The 19,253-nt window shown below is 42.2% G+C and overlaps 1 protein-coding gene across 4 annotated transcripts in view; it reads right to left on the bottom strand.

Moving 5' to 3' along the window:
• Window positions 1-19,253, bottom strand: part of runx1t1 (RUNX1 partner transcriptional co-repressor 1) — a 61,072-nt gene that overhangs the window by 25,432 nt on the left and 16,387 nt on the right. The gene's annotated exons all lie outside the window — the stretch shown is intronic.

Below are 19,253 nucleotides of genomic sequence, written 5' to 3'. Positions count from 1 at the left end.
ATATAGGCCTATGACAGCTAGGATAGACTCAGGCCCCCTACTCCAATGAGACTGTGCATACAGCTTCTTCAGTAGGGTGCCTGTGCTCTCCATCAGAGGTGAGGAGTTAAGTCATTTGGCAGGGGCTCAGAGTAGAGCTGCTACTTCTCCATACAGAAAGGAGCCACTTGAGGTGGTTTGAGCATCAGACTAGAATGCCTTCTGTGTGCCGCCTAGGTGAGGTTTTCTAGGCATATCCTACCATGCAGAGGGCCCAGGGCAGATCAAGGACACGCTGGAGAGATTACATCTCTCAGCTGGCTTGAGAACGACTTGGTGTTCCATCCCCTGAAAGAGCTGAAGGAGGTGCCCCCCAGCCATCACCAAATTCCCTGGGGCCAAGCTCATTTAAGATGGATAGAGGCAAAGTGGGAAAGTGACCAGTGGTTTCAAATGAGATAAATAGATATCACATATGCCGTGTCCTCTGACTTAAATAGTTCAAAAACTGGCATCAGTGATGGTGTGGGGGTGACATTTCTAATTTGTTCATCTGTGAAGGCACCATTAATACTGAACAGTGGGTGAACACATTTTGGAGCAAGATATGCTGCCTCCAGCTCAACAATGTGATGATATTTCAGGAAGACAACGATAAACCAGATTCTGTACACACAACAACACTACTCTGGTGTTTAAAAGTTCGGGTGGGGAACTGACCGCCTGCAGTTCAGACAAGTCCCCCAATAAAAACACTTGGCACAATTTTAAATAAAAAATACAACAAATGAGCTCTCAAACGGTTAAACAGCTGAAAACGTCTGCCAAGCAAGAACGGGAAAATATTTTGATTTCAAAACTATGACAGTTCCCAAGCGCTTATTGTGTTGTTGAAAGAAGAGGTGATGCAACGCAGTGGTAAAACAGGCCCCTGTCATTTCTAAAATATGCCTCTGAAATCAAAGATAAAATGAGCATTTATTTTTCAAAGAGAAATAACATTTTCCTCAGTTTCAACATATGCTCTTGATAAGCTGTGCCATTCACAATTAGAAAAAGAAAGTTTTGAATTATTTCCAAATCAATGTATCCTGTTCTTGTTCATTATTTGCACCACTTTTTTTTGGGGCAAATGGAAATCATGCATGTGTGTGTGTGCCTACACAAATATGCATACAAAAGGCAGCGGAATTTAATTTGATAACAAAATGCCTGCGAGGAGCCCCAGAGAGATTAGATGTGGAAAGAGATAGCTCCCCTCATCTTATGCATGTGGCACATGGTGTCTGACTTTGAAATGAGAAATGAGAGGGAGCAAGTAGAGACTCACACACACACACACACACACACACGCACACACACACACACACACACACACACACACACACACACACACACACACACCTGAGAGAGAAGCATAAATCTGCAGTGAGTCCGGGTCTCATTCCACCACCATCTGTGCCATCCTGCAGCCCCCACCTCTTCACTGTCCCAGCTAATGACTGCAGTGCTCATTACACTCAAACTAATACACATACTCACTCTCACACTGCCTTAACGCTTGAATCTCTGGATACTATATTCACATCTGTTTGAGACAGCATCACAGCAGACAACCAGCTAGCTTGCAAACTAATTAGACATAAAAAAAAACAGTCAAAAAAGACACGCTACACACTAAAGATAACACTTTTTTTTTTTTTTAAAGCAAAACACTTCTTGGGTATGCCTGTTTTCACCTAAATCATTTGCTTTGTGCTCATCAGATAACTGACCATATAAAATGTGCAAGAGGAGGTACACAACTACTCTCTGCAAAAACAGTAACAGGCCTATCACAAAGACTCTTATCAAATGTTCCTGTGGCACAGTGTGAAAAGGAGATTATAAAAAATCAAGACAGAGGAAGAAGGGTGGAGAGAGAAAAGACAAAGGAGAGAGCGGAGGTGCTGCAAGAGAAACAAAAGCACTGTCTATGACACTGGGAACTTTGCTGTAACCACAGAGTGAATAGACTTTATTTGACTCCAAAACCCACTAATGGTAAAGGTGCTCACACTGCCTCAGCCTCAGATGACTGCCCTTCCCTGAACCTCGTTTTGCCAGAGGTTTCTTCCTTTTAAAAAGGGAGTTTTTCTGTCCCACTGTCGCTAACCAGGATCCCAAAATGTATTTGACGAATGACGAATATGTATGTTGTTACATAATCTTGTGTTTTAACTTCTGTGTATTTTGGAGGATTTTCTGGAACATTTGTGTATTCAAGTGAGTAAAATATATACCCCGCAGAACGCAAACAGTAAATGTTCCCCTTGGTGCTTTCTGATTGTTTGGATCTATATGCCACAGTGTTACGTTTAGGTAAAAAGAAGGGGAAATACTGACGTGACAGAGACATAAACCCGTTAGCTGGGCCTGAATCTCAATAGGACTGCAGCCAAAGCGCACTGTGACTAAGTATTTTAGTCACGCCAGCTTGACTTTAGACGGCAGGAAAGTGAGAGATGGAGATGTCACCAAAATTCTAAAAAGTGCTTCAAAACTCAAAAAGCTTACGGTTGAACGTTTCATTTATTCCACACGTCTATCCTTTGAAAGCAAGCTGAAAGAATATCATGTAGCTCAATAAAAGATTCAATATTGTAACAAGACATACAAGATAGAAAATACTAACCAGTGATGGCCCAAAGCATCATGACCAGCAGCTTGTTTGATTAGCTTCTCTAGGCTTTACAGGTCGTGATATACAACAAACAAGGATTCATTTCTTTAAGCTGTATTTGAAAAATACAAAAAAAGCTGAAGAGATGGGCTAGGCTGTGTTCCATCACACAAATAATTTTAGGTAATTTCTTTTCAAGAAAAAAATGAGGAAATTCAAAACGCTAAACCTAATGACTCTCCAGGATTTTCCAATAATCCCTAAGATCCTGATTCTTACAGTCAGAGACTGTCAGAGAAGAGGAAAGGAGGTATAAAGACAGCACTTCTCCTCATCAGGCACACTTCTGCCTTCTAACCACAAAGTTGTGTTTCTCCTTAACCATCCTCTCCCTGTAGCCATCCTAGGAAGGGTCAACTGATAAGTCTGGGAAGACTGGGAAGGCTGAATGAATCTGTCTCACAGCACAGTGGCACATACTGGAGACTGGATGACTCTTATGGATGCAGAATAGCAGAAGACCTGGATCCTGAAACCTTTTAGGGTCACTTGGATATCAAAGGTTAATTTGGTATTCAGGTACACCATCAATACAGAATATATAGATTAAGATTATTGCTGATTTACTTGTAGCTTCGCAATGGGGGACTGGATTGAAATTTTAGAGGGAAAGGGGGCACATTGCAGAGAGCAGTATGAATGATGCAGAGCACAGATTAGTGGGAAAAATTTGATTAGCTAAGCAGAGAACAGAGGAAGGAGGGGAGTTAAAGAAAAGTCAATAGAAAAGAAAAGTAGAGAGCAGAGAGACTATTAAGACCTTACTGTCCTTTACATTGAGTTAATTGTCTCCCACTTTCACTCTCTTTCTACCTCTTTACTTGTGCACCCACACAAACTACCTTTCTCTACACTCTGCCATCCTGCCCAGACTGTGAAAGCTTTACTGCTCTAATTTCACCATAGTGAAAAAAAAACAAAAAAAAAACTTGACTATTTATTTTATAAACTGAGGATATAGCTAGTGGAAACATATAGTCTTACCTCTGGCTGCCAGCTATCATATCCTGTATGCTTTCCTAAAATATGATCTACGTAAATACAAGGTCATTAAAAAAGATGGCTGGGTGACAGGATCCAAGGTAATTCATCATTTTCCAGTCAAACAAAAAGGCCGTGCATGTATATACTTAACAAGCCTAAATTAAATAAAGTCACTATATTACACATGGTTGTGCTTATCCTGTTTCAATGGTTCTTTTTGAGCTCATGCTTTCCACAGGACAGTATATTGTTTTGTTTTTTTTTATAATGGTGATAATTTCCCTTCATCTATGAAAGCTATATAGAGGGACACTGAATCAGGAATCTTTGTGATTAGCTAAGAAAATGAATACACAAAATGACTCACATCGACACAAAGCTATCTGAAATTGACTTCTAGTAAGGCCTATTAAAAAGAACCCATATAATAATATTATAATATGATAGTATAATCAATCAAGCAGAACAACAAGAATTGGAGTCTTTTTACAGCTGCAGCTTTATGTAATTTTTTTTTCCTTTTTAAATGATATAGTTTTCTACGATAAAAGCCTAAAAAGTCCATTTGATGCACAATGTGTAACACATGAGGGGTGGTGGGGGGTGGGGGTGTGTGTGCTTCAAATCCACCTGGACTCCTGCATGGAACTGTGGGCCCTGCGGTGGTATGAAAAGATGAGTTTGGTTACAGGCTTGTAATTGGAGAATAACACCTGGGTCAGTGTCATGATTGGATGGTAGTCGTCAGCTGGAGATGAGGGAAACAAACCCTGAAAGCATTCAAAACTCATCTGCTGTCCCTCAGGTAAAGAAGATGAAGGATGAAGAATGAATTAGTTTGAAGCCCTTGCGCGCGTGCGCGCACACACACACACACACACACACGAACTTACAGGCATGTGACTTATAAACAGCATTGTCTGTTTCTGGTTTGATTGAGAGCACTGCACAGTACATAACCAGAACAAAATCAATGGCTTCATACTAACCAACAAAAGCTGCATCCAGCTTTTCACTCTACAATTGCTATGCCACTTAAATCAATGGCAATTCTCCCTACACAAGGTAATTTACCCAGCTTTGAGAAAAAAATAAAAATACATCTTACAACTCTGGCACACTGCTGAAAACCAGTCAGAAGAAGCCCTACACCTGTCTGATATCCATTTTCATGAGTCAGTATGGCATGTATATTTTTAAAATAAAAGCTTATTGGCGCAGACGGACAATCAGATGGGCTCATTTTATTACAGCAAGAGAGCAAAGCTGAACGATGGGAAGTGCTTGCTCGCTAATGCATAATTCAATCCAAAAAGCACCCTTAAACAACCTTGAAAAGTTGGGCTCCTCCAGTGTAATACACCATGTTAAAAGTTAATGGATGAATGCACATCTATTGTCCATTTATTAGCCCTGTTAGTGAACTGCCAGTTACATAATGTAGGGATAGTATCAGATCTGTGGCCAGACGATGGTACTCCAGGACTGGACAGGTATTGACGTGTGGCGCTTTAATGGAAAGGGGGTGATGAGTGCTTTGACTTTGGCTAACTCACTTTACGACTTCTCAGAAGTGCTGTTGTCTAGGAATTAATGGATTGAAGAGGATGAGAACAGTTGTTGAAGAGGCAGCAATTAGCTATGAAGGCACACAAGAGTCTCTCCAGTGTGTGTTGTTTCACTAGCACACTTTATGCAGGCTGAGGTGCTGAGCCTATCTATCACACTGGATGACAGTGATTAATGTCTCACAACAGCCACTTCCTGCACAGTTTTATCTAAAGCACCATAAAGGAGCGCTTAGCGCAAATATTTGTAATATAGGCGGCTTGAATAAAATTTAAACCCATGGGAATGTGATCGTTGTAGTGGTGCTTCATAAATGCATATTGTTACCGTGCTATCATATTGAAAGTGTCAAAGGTAATTACACTGACATCTGACTGAATTAGGAGCTTGCACAGAGAATAGCCTTATATTTGCACCATCTACATAAAATGCTGTGTAGTGAGGCATCGTGCAGTCACCAATAGTTTGCCGGTAACTCTTTATAGCCAGACATTACTTACTTGGATTGTTACACTTCATCCGAACAAAAATTAAAACACACACCCTTGTTAAAATAACAAAGCAAAACTCGATCTGCTCCGGTTTGTAACTTTAATCAATCCTAGAAATGAGGCAGAGCCCTGGACAACTACCTGCCACTCACAGGGATGTCTTCACACTTACATCACCCGTTTGCATCGCCCATGATTACGTGATCCTCTGTGTTTGCAAAAAATCTCTCCCTCTTTCTTTTTTTTCTTGCTTTCTTCGTCTTTCTCTCCCTCTCGCCTGTACCCTCTTTCAGCCAAGCTCAAAGAAAGGAGATTTTATCCCCCCGCTGACTTGTGATACATGCCTTTTCTAAGGTTACATGCAAGTTACATCACTCGCCTAAAACAAGGTTGTTGCAATGAACGATATCTAGAAGGAACGTGGTCCCTGAGAAACAGTTCAATATGTTACATGGAGGACTTTGCTAACCCATAACTCAAGGCAACCCCCCCCCCAAAAAAAATGTGATATCAAAACCTTACACATTTCATCATCACACGCAAAACTAGGAGGTCATTTCACATTCAAATGAGAACAACATTGCCTAACCTTGATATTTTAGATTACTCATAGAGGCTACAATGACTTCAAAGTCTATCATCAGGCGATAGAGTCAAACAATCTCCATTACACACTTCATAAGCTGGAATTGCCTCTGTGTGTACGTGTGTCTTTGCATATGTGTATGTGTATGCACTGAGAATACCATTGGAGACCCAGAAAATGATGTGATAACAGTGGCAGTAATATGCCACTTGAGAGTACTTCACACAGGCAAATCCCATTCTTCAAACCGACAATGGATTTCAATCATGCTGGGTGAATTTTTGAGAGTTGGCGGCTGTGGCATAAACAATTTATCGTGCGCTGGCGCCTGCGTGAGCACGCGATTGTATTAGTCAGACATACTGTAAGATACCAACATTACATGGAAAAGTGCATGCAGACTGGCCCGCGTGTGCCTTGAACACACAGGCAAACCTATAATCTTGACGTGTAATACCCTCGCTGGGTATGCTGATATGTAGGTGCTGAAGTGAAAACTATGAGGCACTGAAGCCACGGGATGCCTGTGACTTCAGCACTAATGTTCAAAATGTGTACAGGGCTGTGCCTCCGGGTGGGTTATTCCAACACACCACATATTAATGTGTGAAGAGAGGGAGCAGAGCAGATAGGTAATGAAAAAGATGAAGCGATACTGAGATGGTGTGATAGTGGCGTGTGGTGATTGCTCTGTGTGCTTTGTACAGATGTGGAGAGAGGGGACCAGGAGACAGACACAAGAGGGAGGTAACAATGGAGAGAATGAAAGGGCAGATGTGTTAAAGAACACTGCTGGGGGACAGGTAGGATGATTGAGATTCAGACAGAGTATGCAGAGAAACAAAAGGAATCTATCTGTATGCAAGTGGAATATCACATGCGTACACACACACACACACACACACACACACACACACACACACACACACACACACACACACACACACACACACACACATGCATGCACGCACGCACAGCCAGATGTAGCAGTATGCAGAGCATGTCCCATCAAACTCCACCCGCTTGTCAAGAAGATGTATGGATGCAACGCCCTACCACAAGCCCACAAAAACACAAATACATACACAGACACACAGCTGAAAGGACGCATGTACACACTGAGAGCAAAACAACACAACGCGCTCTCTCTCACACACACACACACACACACACACATCTGATTTCCATCGTCTTATTTATTTCCTCCACAGCAGATGCAGAGGATGTAAATGCAGATTGAAGCAGTACCACCATCAGTGTGTCAATTTTGACTCTATTCTCTTTCCTCCCCTTCGTTTCTCCTTCATTTCCCTCATGCCTCCCTCACCCCACTTTTCTTCTTGTCCTCAGTGAATCCCTCTGCAGACACTCATGGGTGGTCACGCATTGCTCCTGAAAGTTCAGTGTTGTTCACATTTCCTTAAATTATGCATGTCCACTGGACACAGTCTAATTTCTGTTTGTTAAAGGATAATCTATTCAAGAAATCAGCATGCTGCCACTAGCTATTATACATTTTATTCCTTTATATGATTATAAAGGAATAAAATGTTTGTTCAATGTTTGTTTGCCACGTATGAAGAAAATGATGTTTCCTCACGTTAAACGTCTATCATTTATATTTCATTCTAATCAGAGATGGAGCTAAGACATGGATTGTCACTTTTTTGTGATTAGTGACTGATAGTCGAGTAATTTAACACAAGGGGAAAAAAAACAAAACATTTTTGAACTAATAAAACTGAAAGTGTTCCCGACTGGCCAGCTGGTGAAGCACTTTAAGAGTCCACCATCTTACCGTTGATGTATGTTACACCTGGGTGTTTGGTTTACTGAAATATGGCTCACTAGTGAGGTTGGAAGTTTTTACTAGCGACCAACTAAGACTTTGGGTTAAAGGTTGTGTTTGCTTGTGATAGATTTGTATCATGAGAAAAGGGGGACCTGAATTGAATCATATTTACCCCCTCCCCCTTTAATTATATTAAATTATCAGTTTCAAGTGTGCTTCACTGTTATCCTGCCTTAAATTGCCTAGGGCTTGGTTTGGATATAATTTTATTGATACAAATGCCAAAATAATTTCTGCAGCTTTTAGGTTAGATTATCACTTCGTCCTTTATGATCCCCTTATTGATTTCTCGTCAATTTTCTGTGTGCAAAAAAAAAAATTACACTGACATAATTTTTTGTGCAACTGCACAACCGATTAGAGGGAAAGATAAGCTTGGAGGTGTTGCAGCAGATTGGACGATATGAACCCACTGCTTGAGTCCCTGATCTTTCCCTGATGTTACAAATACACAGACGGAGTGTAACAGTGAAAATGTGGTACAATAGAGCAGTAAAACTTTGCAAACAAACCTGCTCTGGATCAATGCTGACAGTCGTTTTCTTCTCCCACCATATCTGTATTTTTCTCTCAGTGTAACATAAGGAGATTTCTCAAATGCACACAGAGGTCTGAACACCATCTGTTCCATCACACCAACTTTAACACGCTTATACATGCATATATGCATACAAAAATACACTGATCTTTCAGAACTACATGCACATTTGCACATACACACAGCGGTCAATAAAACATATGTGGTGTTTAGCATCAGAATCCCTCACTTTTTTTTTTTTTTTTTAAAGTCAGATTCATAGTAATGTCTGTTTTACCCATCTGTTGAAAAGAAAAAGTCTCACTTGCGCAGAGAGGGGAAGTAAGTGTTAAGGAACAATAAAAATGATTCACAGTGCCCGTTATGCATCCTCTCAAATCAAAACTACTCCTGCCACATCTTGTTGCCAGGCAAAGCTGAACTACGGGCTTTTTTTAAAAGCAAGGATGTGCAATGGATGTGTGCGACGGAAAATACAGATACAGAAAGACGATGACAGAAAGAATAGGGTCAGCGAGAGGTAAAAGTAAAGAAAACAGGAGCTGCGGAGTGACAGACAGCGAGTTTACCATTATTAAAGTGCTGGTGGAACTAGAAATGTTAATTCTATCTGACATTTTTCCACAGCGGGGCCAAGCAGCGCTCAGCATATTTAGAAAACTCCATCAAAGGCATTGTTTATTTATATAAAGCTGGCTTGTCATTTTCATTAACAACATGATGTCTAAATAATGATATAAATGGTGCGTTTTGGGGGAAAAAAATAGACTGATGTAAATCAGATGTAAGCCTTGGTGAGCCATGTTTGGTCATTTGATGGAAGGCAGCCTACTAAAAATTGCTTTCTGTATACAGTTTGGTTCATTCCTGATGCCATGCTGACACAGAGCAAAGTGAGCCCAAATGGGTCTGGGCGTTTTCCCAGGCAAGACTCTACGCCAGCAAAGGACTCACACAAAACTCTCAGCACACATCCTAATGCCGATGACACATGGCTTTATTTTCTAAAGCTTCCCACACAGCCAGTCTGTAACCTTTTTTGTCTATAGTACAAGAGTAACGAAATTGCTTTTTGAAGCTCAATATAGGTTGTGCATTTTTGACTTGAATGTAATAAAACAAAAATCACTGCTGTCAGTGCTCAGACGAAAAAGAGCCACAATAACACGTTCATACACAAACTCTTATAAGAACTGCTTAACTCTGTAGCGCAATACAACTTTAAATCACTGATGTATCCATGCCATCTCTAAGCAAAAACACATTGATTCACACTCACACAGACTCACCCATATTTCCCGAGCAGGTATTTTTTTCTTTTATGTTCCCTTAATTTGGAGATGATTTATCTGAATTTCAGGAGCTGGACCACACCCCAAACACCCCCCTTCCGGTCATACGTCTTTAAATAACTATTTGAGCCACACACCCATTGCTCTTGTTTCCGTGCCTCACTTTCCCTCCCCTTTTAATCTCTCCTTGTCAGCCTACCTCAAAGGTATCAGGGGGATCTGCCAGACACTGGAGCCACGGTTGACCCTCAACGAGGCCTTTCCCAAACCAAAGCCTCTGGCCTAGCTTGTTGCTTTATTATCAATAAATGTTTGGAGTTGGGGTCCTTGCCAGTTAAAACCAGTTATATGCTAGTGACCAATGTGAAAGAATCATGATGACTGGCTCCAAAATGGTGTTCCTACTTTGTACAGTGAGAGAGGTTCAAAGTTGGCCACTGCATGGCCTGGGTCAGAGAGTACTGACATCTCACAGTTTGACTGCTGCCATGACCTACATCTGCTAACCAACCACCCAACAGTGGCAGCGTAAGTTTGTTTGTATGATGTGTGTCCCAGCTGGTACCCTGACTGCAACAAGGAGGAAGGCGCATGGAAACAAATAGTGGAGCACAGCTGCACACTGCAGCCCACGATTCAGTAGGTATTATCATTTGTACAGTCTACATCTGACTTGATGTCCTACCCAGATTTATTAGATCCACAGTGTGGATTTCAATAAAATATATAAGATTGCTGAAATCTTACAGTGTGTTGAAGCTGTAAGCCAGATGGAACCCGATTTGTACATCTGTGTGTGTCCATGCTGAAAGAAATCATATTCCAGTCCTCAGCAACAAGATCAATTTTCAACAGACAGTAAAGGCCCTCGTGTTTTACATGACAGTTATCTTTTACCATGTGGAGAGAGAAAGAGGCACTGAGTGAGAGGAAGGATGGATAAAGGGGAGCATGAATGGAGTGATATACAATGGAGGCTAAGTGAGAATACGGTTATTTAGTGTGACATGTAGGAAAACAGACAGGGATGAAAGGGTGAAGGTTGAAAACAGATGTGGGAAACAGATCAAGAGCTAAGAAAAGAGTGGTAAGGATGCTGAAGGAAGGGCCTGAAAACAAGAGATAACATTTAGGGCATATGAGAGACAGATGGGAAATCAAATGCAGGAGGCAGAGGACGAGCACAGAAAAAAAAGAGGGCAGAGGCTAACAGTGGGGGGGGGGGGGGGGGGGGGGGGGGGGGGGGTTCCTGGGGGGCCAGTAGGAGAGGGAACAAGCTTGTCTGCATGGTGTTTTCAAAATATCACATGACGGCTGCCATGTGTTGGAAATTACTGCCAGTTAACTATCTTCCCCAAAACCACTCTGAAAAAATATGTCTGCAATTTATGAAATGTGTTCCAGGGCAGTGCTAAATAGAACCAGATTTGCAAAACAGAGGAAAAAAAAAAAAACCCTTTACCCCCTTACTGCCCCGTCTCTAAAAACCACTACTCCTTTTCCTTCTTACTTCTCCTTTCTCATCTCCCCCACTGCTGCCTCCTTTGCCCTGCAGGGGAAGATGTTTAAAAACAGGGTCTTAGTCACATCTGGTGAGCAGGGACCAGTGGTTGGTGAGACCTTGGATCGGGGCATTTCTAGGCTTACATCGCACGTGTGTCTGTGTGTGTGGGTGTCTGTGTGTGCGCGCGTGCATGTGTGTGTGTGTGTGTGTGTGTGTGTGTACCTGTGTTCTTGTGGGTGACATAGTGACTGTGGTTTGCTAATGGCTTTGAGTGGCTGAGAGTAAAGTATGGCTGGAGGCGAAGGTAGCAGAGCGATGGCCTCTGCTCGTGCGCAAACACACACATGCCCAATGCCACCACAGCCCATTTCAGGTCAGTGATGTGTCTTTGTATCCTTTCATCTGACCATTACATCCTTTCTACTTGGCTTTTTTCACCTTTCACTGTCTCACCTCCCTGTCAGCACGCAGCCATCTGAGTCCACTGACAGAGAGAAGAAAGGAGCTAAAATGACCTAGAATACCATTTTACAGCAAAGTTTTGACATGCACCGACCTCTGAAACATCACTGACAGAGAGGATTCAACAGTAGATTTGTAGTCCCTGCAATATACATGTATATTTGTCTTTGTGTTAAATAATCACATTTTAATATGAGATAAAGCAGGTCTTAATCTTTGTTCAGTGGAATTTAGTTAAAACATAATCATATATTTTACATACATTTAACATATTACTTGTGACAGTGCCTCGATTTTCAGGAATTCCTGGGTAATACCATCACATGTTGCAGCCTTTGTTCTGCAGGAGGTGCCTCAGATCACTATCCTCGCCACATCCACCCCCCTCTGTCCATCAAACAACCACAGCTTTTCAACCAGCTCATCTCTGAACTCTGTCCCCACACCCACGACTGATACTACTAATAGCATCATCAAGACAGTCCCATTGTTTTGCTTTTCTGCGACATCAACTCAAATACACACACACACACACACACACACACACACACACACACACACACACACACACACACACACACACACACACACACACACACACACACACACACACACACACACACACACACAGACTCAGACACACAGCCTAACCGCTCTCCAGTGCTACAGATGGATGCCACCACTCTCTCTGGAGCGTTGCCAGCACCAGCTAGTGAACAGCTTGCCTGGCACAGTGCTCCACAGTGTGTGTGTGTGTGTGTGTGTGTGTGTGTGTGTGTGTGTGTGTGTGTGTGTGTGTGTGTGTGTGTGTGTGTGTGTGTGTGACAGTGTCTGTGTGTATGCCTGCAGAAACAGTAGCGAAATAGCCTAGCACAGATGGGTGGCCAAATTCCCCACCCCTCCTGCATACACACAAGAATACAAACACATGCACACTGTGACACGCGCACACACATATGCTCCAGAATAGAGACACACATGCAGACACAAGCACACATAGCGCCTTGGTTCTGCTTTAAGTGTTGTCGACCTGGCACACACTTGCCGCTTGCACAGCTGCTTCCTCGGACCGACACACACTTATAGACTCATTCACACACAGTACACACAGCAGAGGATTAGAATTACACACACTCACATACATCTGTGCTTAGTTTACACGTCCTGTTTATGGCATGTGAAATATAAAATCCACCACCACCACCACCACCACTACCACTCCTCCATCACCCAAGCCCACACACAGGCAGACAAATATATTCAAGTGCATCTGCAACACACACATGCACACACACAAGCATTCACACTAGCATGGTCCTTTAACTTGGTAGCTATTCAGCGTTATATGTTTCTGCTTGTTTTCCTTGCGCACACAGCGAAAACATCAAGGCGTTGAGCTGGAAAGCCTCCAGTGGTGGAAACCTGCCAGCAGAGGCCTTATAGATCACCATGATCATAGCTGTGCGTTAAGACACATCACTGTTTAATCAGTTGACAGTAAATTTAAGGCATGAAATGAATGAAAGCTCTGCCTGCTACAACAGACTTTACTAGAATGCAGGAGTGTACAAGTGAAACCACTGAAAATGCCTAAATTGTGATGTGAACTCTTGTGACAGGTTGTCTGATATTGCCTCATGCCTTGACTTTGTGTTTCTTCACTGGCTGGAGCTCTGTTGTAACATACTCATCAAATGCTGTTCCTGAACAGTGGATTCTTAAAAACAGGTGGTTTTATATTCATTTAGGGTCAAAGGATGTTCTCTCAGGATCCAACAAAGCCAGAGAAACTTTACCAATGGAAAAAAGTCAGTAGCTAGACAGCCTGCCAGTCAATGAGCTTAGGCGGCTGGCAGCAGGTACTCTTGCCCCTGGTACATAGGGGAAAGCATGGTGGCGGGCAGTGCCAACTGTGCACTGGTTGGGCGTGCCAACTCCGCCAGCCTTGCAGTGTCTGTTTGCCAGTGCCATCTGGGAAGAACAGCTCTGCGCACATACAGTACCTCTCCTCAGCTCAGAGGGCACAGACACACACATACACACATGCATGGATGCGCACAAGAAAGCAAGGGCAGACATGCACTCCACATTTATGTAGCATCCACAAATATGCATGGTATGAACACCGCGCACACACACATAAAGGCACACACACACACACACACACAGGCACAGCCGGCCGCTGACAGCTCACCATCTGTGCGCTGCCTCTGACTTCTCCCTCTGCTTCTTTCTCTGCCCTTGTTTTTGCTTTCATAAATGCTCTGTCCCTTTCCTCCTTTCCTCACTTTCTTTCATCGCTCCCCATCTTATCAGATAAGTTGATGAGATATTATGTCATTATGTCACCTGTGCACTGACATGTAATATATGTATATATATATATATTACTAGGAAGGTTGTTTTTTCGGGTCGAACAGAATGAGACAGAAAGTCCACTGAGTCCCTCTCTATTCCTTGTGTTGTGTCTGTGCCTATCAGATGTACAGATGAGGAACTATAAGATGTGTTTCACTATCAGTGTTTCACTGATAGTGAAACACATGTAAATGCAGTAAAAATTAGGTGTGGTCTTTCACTCGGGACACAAACCACCCCTGAGCGCATCACGTAAGACCTGTAAAACCAAAGAAAGATGAAAAAGTGAGAACAAGAGGAAAAAAAAATATCAATCTCCGTCTTGTTACACAGTGTTCCTCTTCAGAGGAGAGTGAATGAATACGAGAGCAAAAGAGTGAAAACCAATGTAGAGAAAGAAATGAAATGACAAGAGCAGTTTAAATTGATGAGAGTAAAGGGGAGAGGAGAGGAAATAAAGAGGAGGAGGAGAACAGAAGTAGGAAGGTAATATGAGCGCGGGACTGTGGAATTCACTTCAAAGAAAAGCTAAAACAGGTCACTGTCTTTACCAGAGTTTTTCCTTGGGTGAACCTCTCTCATATGTTTCTCATTTCAAGCCTCTGAACCACTGTTTGAAAATGAAGGCCAAAGACAGACACAAGTGCTCTACATGTAGCTCATGTTCATTCTTTTTTTTGTTCTATATTCACAAGGGATTTAGACAATTAGCTCATTTGTTGAAAAATAGCTGTACTTTTCCAGATGCTGTTCCATTCGTCTTAACATTTCTACAATTGCAGTTTAACAGCTTCAGTTTTGGAATACCACCAAGCTATTCCTTTCCTCCTCTGCAGCACAACAGCTGTAATATTTTCAGTCACAAATCTCCCCTCTCTTTCTATTCCATGTTCCATTTATTTCTTTCCCTCTCACTGGCCACCACTACCTGCAGTAACTGATTGTTTCTCCCACCATCTATCCTTTCCCACCTCCTTTTCTCCCCATTCACCACCCACCCCCTCCCTCTGGCAACTGCATAACACCATCAGAAAGATCTATGACCGAACACTATTCCACTCCTATTATTCTTTCTCTCTGCAGCCTTTTTCTCCTTCAGTTGCCTCCCTCCTCCTCGTGCTTCCTAGTCCCTGCCCTCTCTTTACAACTTCCAACCATTTTCACCCTCTTACTCCTCTATCTGTTTGCCTCGCTATCCTTCTTTCCATCCAACCCCTCCAAAAGCACCACATGCACTGGAAGAAGTAACCTCATTACAAACAAGGAAAATCCATTTGGAGCAGGCGTCTGAGGCTTCTCCGACGCCCTCTGAACTCTCTTGAGTAAAAATGGCCCACATCTCTGGTCTTGCCTCCTCTCCATCTTGGATTTCCCCTCTTTCTCTCTAATTATTTCTCCCTGTTTCTCTGTCTTTTCGGTTTCCTAAGCAACTCACTCTGTCACCACTGTGGTCCCTGTGTTCTTACGCAACCAGGTAAGGGCTCGATATTATGATACTGAGTAGAATTTAATTGCCAATTTATGCTTTTAATTGCAAAATGGATGCAAAATAATATAAAATTATCATGTCAATTTTCAGTCAGAAGGACAGTCAAAGTTAAAATAATCATTCACACAATTTAAACACAGAATCGAGTATTATTCCAACCAAATATTATTCCTGACACCTCTGATACCTGGTTCACACACAAGCGCTCCAAGCGGTGATATTAATTCATAATCACTGTTTGAAAAAAAAGAAGAAAAAAGATGAATGAAAAAGAAAACAAGGACAACAACAGTGCCTTGTAGAAAACGACAGATGTGGCGACCTCCAGCAAATAAATGATAGCAGTTGCTAAATGGAGAGCTACATCATTAACATAACAGAGGACAAACAAAATTCAAATTGTGCCCAGTGACACGACTCATGAGTTGCCCTCATGAACCAAGAGCCATCACAGAATACACGAGCAACATCAAAAACAGCTGCTGGAGCTGCCGACAGCGGTCATGCTTACTGTTGAATCGTATCCAGATGTTGCGGCCCTTTATTAGAATGAACAGTGGATACTGAATTCATGAAATCTGAGAAGAGGCACTGAGCTGAATGCAGCAAAGTGGTGGAACATCAAAAAAATAAAGTAAGCAAACTCACCGCAGAACACACCTGCAGCGAGACGACGGCTGTGATTTGTGATGAACTGCGATTAAGAGTCATAAGGTTTATGACAATTACAGTTTTTTTTCCTCTTGACAGCCCTGCCAGTTAAACAAGACTTGTCCCACTTATAAAACTGAAACTCAGTCTTATTTCCTTTACTTTTAATTACGCTGCTCAAAATAGTTGATCTTGGTAACTGAATGTATCACAACATTAACAGTAACACAACCTGATTATAAATTCACCAGGCAGTTAAGCTATATTAATAATTTTTTTGCCCACTTGGTGACAGTGGGAACAAGATTTAAATTCATATATTGTTACCTTATGAAGGTGCTAGAGTGCTCTGGTTGGCAAGCATTTACATCCTTTGGTCACACAGAAGTTTGTGATGAATGTAAGTCCAATATGAGAATAGAAACAAACACAGGTATTCTTTCACTTGAAGTGCACAATTTCCCAGTATATATAGTAATGTCAAACATTTTTAATATTAAGAAATTATTTCAGCAGCTTTAATGATGATTGCTCAGCCCTTCATTAGGGTTCATTTACTTGATGCTTAAGGCAGGCATGAAATATTGCTACTGGGTATAAACGGGGAAGCAAAAAAAAAAAAAAAAAAAAGATCTCCTTGTGTACTGTGTATGTTAGTATGTACATCTAATGTATCCAGTACCTACAGGAAACATTAATCAATTTTGCTTAGTGACCTCAACCTTGTTGTGTGGGTCCATTCAGTTAAACGAATCGATTCTCATCAGTGGTTTAGCAGTAAGAAAATGAATCTCTGCACCATTTCCTGTCATTTTCTCTGGTCTACTCCTGAAATCTTCTCTCCGCACCCTTCTTCTTCAGCTGGCTCCCATTTCTCTTTCCTCGCTCGCTCTGTCTTTTAAAAGCTTTTCCTTTCTTTTTACCCCTCTTTCCTCCCTCCAGTGCTCTTTCTCCCTCTCTCGTTCGCTCCTTCTGCTCTGCCATCATCACAACATCTGATTAACATATGTCTGGGCTTTCACTCCCTGTCAGCTTGCAGGCATCTGCACACATGCGAACTCACAGAGGCGCACGGATCCGCGCAGCCCCACGAACCGTGTCTCAGGTTCAAGAGTGTAGACGACAAAAATGGCAGCAAATTTTCACTGATCCTCCTTTTAGCTGCATTTACGTGCTATTTTGTGTGAGCGTGAACGTGTGCGTGGCCGCAACAGTGGGGGATGAGAGACAAAGCATTCTGCAAGACAGCAAGCACTAATATTCCCCAGTGAGCTGCTAAAAATGTTAGTAATGGAGGAGAGAAAAAGAATTATAATGAGACAGAGAGAAAGAGGAGATGAAAGAGAGAATATGTGAGTATGGGTGCGTATAAATAAAAGCAATAGCTCCTCCAGCTCTCCTGAGATGAGACTGCGTTTATGTGAGTAATTTTAGGGGCCACATCTCAGGAGAGCTGGAGGAGCTCTCCAGCTCTCCTGAGATGTGAGTAATTTTAGGGGCCACATCTCAGGAGAGCTGGAGAGCTCCTCCAGCTCTCCTGAGATGTGGCCCCTAAAATTACTCACATAAACGCAGTCTCTCTCTTTAAGCTCGCATTTCATTTCAGAGGCAGGCATTGATAGAATGGATTTAGTTTATTCAATAAACAGTTGGGAGCTTAACTTCATATCCCACTTCCAGCTGTTGCAATCAAAGAACTGGTATTGATTATCTTCAACAGTGGTGCCAGGAAGACGTGCCATGCTAACCAGTACAAGCCCATACCAGTCAAACCACATCACCATGTTGGAGATTTTTACCTGATAAGGATTTACTGGTTTACAGCGCCAGTGAAATCATCTCATATGTGTAGAACCAAAGTGCTGCAGGATGCTAAAAGTCTCTTTTCAAATCATCTGTTCTCCTCTGTCCCAAATTGCCTGGAATCAGGCCCACTTTCACTGTCTCATCTACAACAAAAGCAGGTAATAACAGCAACCGACATAGGCAACCAAACAACTACTTTGTTGAGAGGCTTGCCAAAACACATAATCCAGCTGACTGCAACAAAAGCTCTGCAAAACCCTGCAGCCAGACAGTGATGATTGCTTGCATTGGTCTACATTTGTAATACCCATAATCTGACCAGTTTGTTATAATGGCATTCCCTGCCATTTGAACACTTTTGTAAAAAGACACACATACATCGGTGGCACCAGCACTGCAAACTGGGATACGAGCCGTGCTGAGTTAAATTGCTCTCTCTGTGTGTGAGTGTGTCTGTGAATGAGCATCAAGGGCTTACTCCATTCAAGAATTAAACAAGTCAACACTCTGTCCTTAAGTAAGCTTGCATATACTGTAAATACACACACACACACACACACACACACACACACACACACACACACACACACACACACACCTCGTTCTTTCTGTCTCCTCTACAAGCTCCTAACACCTCCCCCATGCAGGATATTAAGGACTTGTTCTTTCTATATGGGTTAATATATGTGCTTAAATTCAAAACAGGCAAATAAAAGGCTTTCTTAATACAGGCGCATTAACACACTGAATAGTCACACAATACTGATGAGGAGAACGTTTTGCTAAAGGGATTTCAATGGAGTGTCAAAGCTGTTTTGTGTGGGGTGGAGCCATCCTGTGTATATCATCGTGTGTGTGTGTGTGTGTGTGTGTGTGTGTGTGGTGGGGTCTATTCGAAGTGACTTTTTTTGTGGAAGACTTGGTAACCTCAATAGGGCTTTGGAGGGCCAACTCAATGATAAGTCAATGA

This window comes from Archocentrus centrarchus, chromosome 11 (genome assembly GCF_007364275.1).
Source record: "Archocentrus centrarchus isolate MPI-CPG fArcCen1 chromosome 11, fArcCen1, whole genome shotgun sequence".
NCBI lineage: Eukaryota > Metazoa > Chordata > Actinopteri > Cichliformes > Cichlidae > Archocentrus > Archocentrus centrarchus.
Note: the sequence above shows the minus strand (reverse complement) of the source record. Positions and strands in the feature narration are given on the sequence as shown.